The 7,761-nt window shown below is 46.4% G+C and overlaps 1 protein-coding gene across 3 annotated transcripts in view; it reads left to right on the top strand.

Annotated features, from left to right (window-relative positions):
• Nucleotides 1-7,761, top strand: part of FARP1 (FERM, ARH/RhoGEF and pleckstrin domain protein 1) — a 268,577-nt gene that overhangs the window by 9,743 nt on the left and 251,073 nt on the right. The window lies entirely within an intron of this gene.

The raw sequence follows: 7,761 nt of genomic DNA, 5'->3' as shown, positions 1-7,761 counted from the left end.
TGGTGGTGCAGGGGAGGGCAGGAAGTATAGCATCCGTGGTTCCTGCCTCAGAATCCGAGAGACCTCCAGTCATCCTGGCAATTCATCACACCTTCAAGCGTTTTCAGTTCCCCTGGGAGACGTGCTCAGCCTGCCCCCACGGTGATGAAGTGTGGGATCATGTAGAGAATGTGAACCTCTACCCTCACCTCCCAGGGGAGGACTCTTGCGGGACCACTCTTATGGGGGTGTGTGTCTGGGGGGGCAGGGGGCCAGGAAGACGTGAGATGGGGCCTGGACAGCATGAGCCTTTCCAGATGGATAGGATTGATAGGCAAAATGAGGGAGGGAAAAACAAAACAAAACCACCTTTCTGGGGGAGGGACCAGCAGGAAAGGGAATGGCAGGAATGTAAAAGCAATTTTCTCTGCCCCACTTCCTCCCAGGGCTGTGCAAAGCTCCTCAAGTTCACTGTCACCTAAATGTTGATATCTCTGCTCCCAAGAGCAGCGGCTCTACCCTAAGGATCCCTTACGAGGGGTGCCATAAGTAGTTTGTCACTTGTTATATATTATCCCCCCGAGCATGTTCCTTGTACTCAAATGCACCTTCCGGAGTGGGGAAAAAAAGGGTAGAGCGTGCTCAGGGCATGCGTATCGCATAACTGGCCTGTCTCTGAGATTGAGAAAGGCCCACAGTAGAGCCAGGAGCCCTCCACTCGGCTGGCATGTGCAGTGTGCAGGCTGCTTTATTTTCTTCTAACTTGGGGAGAATTTTTACCTGCCTGCTTTTCCCTGTTGTTGGTCGAAAGCACTTAACCAGCAAAGGTGCTAGTTCTTTGCAGTCCTAATCAGCCCCCAGCAGAACATTTGTAACACATCCAAGTCGTGCCTATTTTTCCAAGTCCCGATTAAAGCAGTGCCTATTTCTGAGTTCCATTGGCCCACCTTTTGGAAGAGTGCATCCAGAGGCACGTAGAGCGCTCAAAGGGAGGGCGGGGGGTATGTGGCAGGGTGCCAGGGGGCATAACTGGTTCATACAGATGTGCGAGGGGCTATTCCCTGATGTGTGAATCTTACTCTTTTCACCCGTTAGTTCCTAGAGGTCAGGGGCCGTGTGTCCAACTTCCCTTTTTTTCTTCCAGGCCCTTAAAAAAAGAGCCTGTCTTGGATAGATGAAAGGAAATCTTCTCATAGGATCGTGGGCGTCTGGGAAATCACAACTCTGATTTGTGAGGGGGAGGGTCAGAGGGAGGAGCAGACTCCCCGCCGAGCAGGGAGCCCGATGCGGGACTCGATCCCGGGACTCCAGGATCATGACCTGAGCTGAAGGCAGTCGCTTAACCAACTGAGCCACCCAGGCGCCCCGCGATCAGCGTTTTTTAAAGAATTGGAAATCAAGAGGGCCCTGGGCCTTGAGGGTGATTTAAGAAAGGAGATATATATATATATATCTTCTTAAGGGAAAAAGGAATTGAAATTGCTTCTAAAGGAAAGTACATGATGCATCTATTTTTTAAAAAATCAAGATTGAGTAAAAACGACCTTTCCCCCCCAAATACAGTTCTGTGAGTTTTGTTTTTTTTTTTAAAGACTTTATTTATTTATTTGAGAGAGAGAGAATGAGAGACAGAGAGCATGAGAGGGAGGAGGGTCAGAGGGAGAAGCAGACCCCCGCCGAGCAGGGAGCCCGACGCGGGACTCGATCCCGGGACTCCAGGATCATGACCTGAGCCGAAGGCAGTCGCTTAACCGACTGAGCCACCCAGGCGCCCCTAGTTCTGTGAGTTTTACCATATGAGCCCATGTGTGTGAACAGTACCACACTCAGGACATGGAACCCTGTCAGACAGCTCAGAAAATTCCCGCACGTCGTCCCTTTGTACTCACTGTCGTGCTTCTCCAGCCTCTGTTGACATTGGTCTTTGCTCCGTCACTGTTGTTGGGTCTTTTCCAGAGCGACGTATGAATGGAATCATAGAGCATGTAACCTTTTGAGACTTTGCGCTCAGCGTAATGTCTTTGAGGGTCTTCTGAGCTGTGGGGAGCATCTGTGGTTCTCTCACTTCTGTTGCTGAATCCTATTCCACTGTATGGGTCAGAGTTTGTAGCCGTTCACTTGCTGAAGGACATTTGGGTTGTTCCCAGTTGGGGGCAGTTGTGAATACAGCTGCTGTCAACTTTCACAGATAGTTGTTTGGTTTGTTTTTTTTTTAAGATTTATTTATTTATTTATTTAGAGAGTAAGCGCGAGCAGGGCGGGGGCAGGAGAGGGAAAGAGAGAATCCAAAGCAGACTCTGCTCTGTGGAGCCCGACGCGGGGTTCGATCCTACGACCTTGAGACCATGACCCGAGCTGAAACCAAGAGTTGGATACTCAATGGACTGAGCCACCCAGGTGGAGGTTTCATGCATAGGTTTTGATGTGAACATAGTTTTGAATTCTCACGGACAAATACCCAGAGGTGGAATCCTCATCAGCACTTGATATTGTGAACGTTTTTTATCTTTTTTTTTTTTAAAGATTTTATTTATTTATTTGAGACCGAATGAGAGAGAGAGAGAGAGCACATGAGAAGGGGGGAGGGTCAGAGGGAGAAGCAGACTCCCTGCTGAGAAAGGAGCCCGATGTGGGACTCGATCCCGGGACTCCAGGATCATGACCTGAGCCGAAGGCAGTCGCCTAACCGACTGAGCCACCCAGGCGCCCCGTGAACATTTTTTATCTTAGCCATTGTAATAGGCGTGTAGTGGTATCTCAGCAGAGTTATGTTTATTTAAAAAAAAAATGCTGAAAACACACCTTTAAAAGACACGGCTAGGGCGCCTGGGTGGCTCAATTGGTTAAGCAACTGCCTTCGGCTCAGGTCATGATCCTGGAGTCCCGGGATCGAGTCCCACATCGGGCTCCCTGCTCGGCGGGGAGTCTGCTTCTCCCTCTGACCCTCCCCCCTCTCATGTGCTCTCTGTCTCTCTCATTCTCTCTGTCTCAGATAAATAAATAAAATCTTAAAAAAAAAAAAAGAATACAATATATAACATAACTTACAAAATATGTGATAATTGACTGTGTTACTGGTAAGGCTTCCAGTCAACATAGCTGATTAGTAGTTAAGTTTTTGGGGAGTCAAAAATTATACATGGATTTTTGCCTATGTGGGGAGTCAGTGCCCCTAACTCCTGCATTGTTCAGCAGTCAACTGTATATAAAAAGGGACTGCCTACTGATTTATAAAACGCTCATGACACGGTAGGTATTATTTGTATTATTAAACTATGAAGCTTTAAATCTTAACCGTGCAGAGCATATCAACAGACAAACACATTAGGTAATAACTTTGTTTTTAGCAAAGGTATTGTTCCCAGCTCCTTTCACTTTTATTTTCGATGTATGTTTATTAAAAAAAAAAAAAAAAAGTTTTTTTTTTTTTAAATTTTTTAAAGCTTTTATTTTTAAGTAATCCCTACCCCCAGCATGGGGCATGAACTCACAACCTTGAGATCAAGAGTCACACGCTCCGCCCACTGAGCCAGGGCACCCCCTGTTTTCTATGGATGTTTAAAATTTTTTTTCCTTTCCTTTTTTTTGCCAGTCATTATGAAGTAGCGAACACCAAATTCATCATCTAGTCTTGTTGTCTGTTTTGTTTGTTAGTAATACCCCCAGTGAGAAATATGTGGCTAGAGGTCGGCATATGTGCTGTAAGGACTCAGAGACCTTTGTGATGAGCTTAGGGCTGCCTGGAGAGCAGGTGTGAAGGATCAGCTCATTACGTCTCTGCCTCTGTAGAGTTTTTAGAAAATGCTTACTGGTAAATGTAATTTAAAAATACATAAATCAGCACCCTTCGACTTTATTGGAATAGTCCGGAAAGCTTTCCTGTTCAAAGTGATCATGATGTGGGATAATTCTACCTTTGTTGCTGTCACTGAAAACGAAATCTGGTGTCTTGGCTTCCTTTTCTGTCCCCACCTCCTATAATCCCACCCTCCCCCTGAGCTGCCCCTAAAACCAGCCCCAGGAGCCCTCCTGTCTCACAGCCTCCCATCTCCACACCTGCTGATTCCTCAGCTTGGAAGGCAAGGGCTTTCTACTCAGTTCTCGCCTCAGATGTCCACCCCGCCCCTGCCCACCTCCTTCCAGAAGCCTTTCTAAGGCTTCCGTCTCCTCCTGGGGGCTAACTTGAACACTCTGTTTCTACAGTGTGTTTTCTCTCTTTGTCACTCATTTTACTTATCACTTTTATTGAACACTTCTGCATCTCAGGCTGAGCTCTAAGTGCTTTAGGTATACGGACTCATTTAATCCTCCCAACTGCCCTGAGTTTTAATCCCCATTTTCTATAAGGGGAAACTGAGGCACAGAGAGTTTAAATGACTTGCTGAATTGGCAGAGGCCAAGAAGAAGCTTGGGAAGTGTTTCTCCACTTACTGAGCGCGCCTTCTACTGATTTTTTTTTTTTAAGATTTATTTATTTATTTATTTGACAGAGAGAGAGAGCAGGAACACAAGCAGGGGGAGAGGGAGAAGCAGGCTTCCCCTGGAGCAGGAAGCCAGATGCTGGACTCGATCCCAGGACCCTGGGACCATGACCTGAGCCGAAGGCAGATGCTTAACGACTGAGCCACCCAGGCACCCCTCTACTGAAATATTTTACACCTCTGCGTTCCCAGTGCCTGGCGGAGTGCTGGGAGCTTAGGAGGGGCTCAGTTAATATTTGTTGACGATTAACGGTCTTAAAAAGTAAACTTTGTCACAGATGATTTCTTACATTTCTTTGTAAAATGTCGTCCCTCCTGGCCTTCTGCAGGATGATGAGGTTCTGAGTTTATTTCTTATGCTATTCTTCGACCTTCCTGTGTCTGGTCACCTACCTCTTCTTTTTTTTTTTTTTTCTTTAAAGATGTTATTTATTTATTAGAGCACGAGTGTGCGAGCATGAGTGGGGGGAGGGGCAGAGGGAGAAGCAGACGGGGGCTCGATCCCAGGACCCCAGGATCTTAAGCTTAAGGCAGATGCTTAACTGACTGAGCCACCCAGGAGCCCCTCTTCTTTTGCGATTATACGCTTAGTTTGCTACTTAAGAGATGAGCACGTATGTGTAAAGTTCTATGTATTTATGTGTATTGAGAAAAGGGTTTTACCCATGCTTTTCTTTGGATAGGACTAAGATGAGGAGTCTTCATTTTTTCTTTTGAACTTTTCTGTGCTTTCTAAATGTCCCATAGAGAATTTTTATTGCTTTTATAATTATCCAGTCTTGTTATTTAAAACGGGAAAAGTATGTTTCAGAGACACAAGAAAAGGAAAACCTTGTAAGATAGTTTTCTGCACATTAAGCAGAGCCTGCTCACTTATGTAAACAGTCATGTGAGACATACTTAGGGCATTGCAAATCTTTCCCTGCTGTATTACTGAAACCATCCACTTGAAGATCGTTTTTCTTCTTCCTAGTGTGTCCAAGGCACATAACAAAGGAATACAGGTCCTCGTGACACTTGGGTGAGAGGTGGCCTTTTAGGGGAGATGGTGATTGAAAAGTGGTTCTCTGTTTGTGGTGTGGAAGTTCAAGATTGCCTGGGGCCCGTGGTCCAACTCATGGGATGCTTTTGTTTTGGAGGTAGAATAATTCACAAGGATGAACTTAGACTTCAGACCTTGAGTGGTGGTAATGATCCGAAGGTCACATCCATAAATCCCAGAGTCAGCTGGGACAGTTGCTTCTCCCACGCCCACAGGTAAATTAGCAAGACCGAAGGGGATCAGAAACTGTCCTGGGGGTTGGATTCCTTTTATTTAAAGATGGCCATGCTTTGCTGTAGGAAGAAAAACTCTTGAGAAACCCAGAGGTGGTTTTGTCCTCTAGCCATACCAGGCTGTTTGGGTATCACCTGCCTGTTTATCCTGAGGAGCCCACGGGTTGGGCACTGTTCCAGGCCTCCGTCCCCGCCCTTTGCCTACTCCTTTCCCCCAGCTAACTGGGTGCTGGGATGGGTCTTCAGTTCTGAAGATGGAACAGCCAAGAAAATTTTGTCTTTAGGGTGATTGTAGGGAAACTGCAATAACCTGTCAAGCCCGTTTCCTGAAAATTGCTTCAAAGTCTACCGCACGAGCTACTTAACAGCACCTAGGGAACCCGTTCTGGAATCCGGGTACTTGGTGTGGGGCTGTAGGATTACCAGTTTCCTCTTGGGTCCTGTGCTGGGTCCTGTGCTGGGCCATGTGCTTGGCACTTTGCACTTATTTTTGCTTGATCATTTATTCAATGAGGAAGGTATTATCCATTCTACAGAAGAGGAAACTAAGACACAGGTTATGGGCTAACGTGCCCAAGGCCACACAGCTAGCTAATAGGTGAAATCAGATTTTCCTACAGCCCATACTCTTCTTTGTGCCTCAGATTGGGATCATCCCACAGCTGCAACTGAGCCCCCCAGAACTGGGGTCAGGGGAGATGGGTTCTGCAAGGTCACAGTCAAGTCCTGTCTTTATTTTAAAAAACTGTGTTTTGGGGTTCATTGTGAAATTTTAAAAATCACTTTCGCTTTTTAAAAAGAGTTCACTAAAAAAAATCACTGAAAATGATTCTCTTCCTGACGGAGCTGTCTTGGCACCCCCTTAAATTTTGCGCCCCAAACCAAGTGCCTCCCTTGCCTCTCCCTACTCCCAAGGAGACAGCCTCATCAGCCAGCAGAGGATTTCCTCCTCCTATTTTCAGCATTGTAATACTAGGTTTTTTTTTTTTCCTTCAAGGAATTTTGGGGGCTGAGTCACAGTCGTAAAGACCTTTCTTGGTTTCACCTTTGAAAATGCAGCTCGGAGGGGCGCCTGGGTGGCTCAGTTGGTTAAGCAGCTGCCTTCAGCTCAGGTCATGATCCCAGGGTCCTGGATCGAGCCCCGCATCGGGCTCCCTGCTCGGCGGGGAGCCTGCTACTCCCTCTCCCTCTGCCTGCCTCTCTGCCTACTTGTTCTCTCTCTCTATCTCTGTCAAATAAATAAATAAAATCTTTAAAAAATAAAAAATTAAAAAAAAAAAAAGAAAATGCAGCTCGGCCTCTGACAGACACCGCTGTTGGGACCATGGGTTTCTTACAAACCCAGGTCTGACGCAAGCCTGTGGGACTCACTGTGGCCCCATGTTCTGTAGCTGGGTGCGCATGTTTGGGGGTGGGGGTGGGGGTAGGAGTTCGGTTTTTAAACCGAAGCCACATGACAAAGGAGCCGAGAAATAAGGCTTTCCCTGAAGACTGATGCCAGCCCTCTGGCAGGTGGGTGCTTTTGGCCTGGGCCCGGTGCATCCCGGGGCTGTGGGTGGGCCACACTGCTCCGTCTCCCTGGGGGTGTCTGCAGAAGGGCGTGGGTGGCCCAGGTGCCCTCAACAGATCACAAGTCCAGCCTCATGCATTTCACGTGGGAATTGGCTGTGTTTCGTGGAGTCTTTTTTTTTTTTTTTAAATCATTTAAAAATAACCTTGTTTCTTGTGCGTGTGCCTTTTTTTAATTGCAAAAGTAATAGGGGTCATGGTAGAAATTGAAAAGGAAAGAAAAGTAGTCTGGGAAAACATACACCAGTTGCTTTCTTCTGGATTTTTGCTTTATATTTATTTTTGCCTTAATTAAAAAAAAACCCAAAAAACTCTTACTTTTTAGAGCAGTCTTAGGTTCACAGCAAAATGGAAGAGAAAGGACGGAGGGTTCCTATATATACACCCCTTGTCCCCCAGCCTGCCATTATCAACATCGAGCATTCTCCTTAATGTTTCATTTTCTTCAGATTTATAT

This window comes from Mirounga leonina, unplaced genomic scaffold (genome assembly GCF_011800145.1).
Source record: "Mirounga leonina isolate KUSES-001 unplaced genomic scaffold, KU_Mleo_1.0 Mir_127, whole genome shotgun sequence".
In the NCBI taxonomy this organism is placed as follows: domain Eukaryota; kingdom Metazoa; phylum Chordata; class Mammalia; order Carnivora; family Phocidae; genus Mirounga; species Mirounga leonina.
The sequence above is the reverse complement of the archived record's forward strand: the minus strand, read 5'-3'. Positions and strand labels throughout refer to the sequence as shown.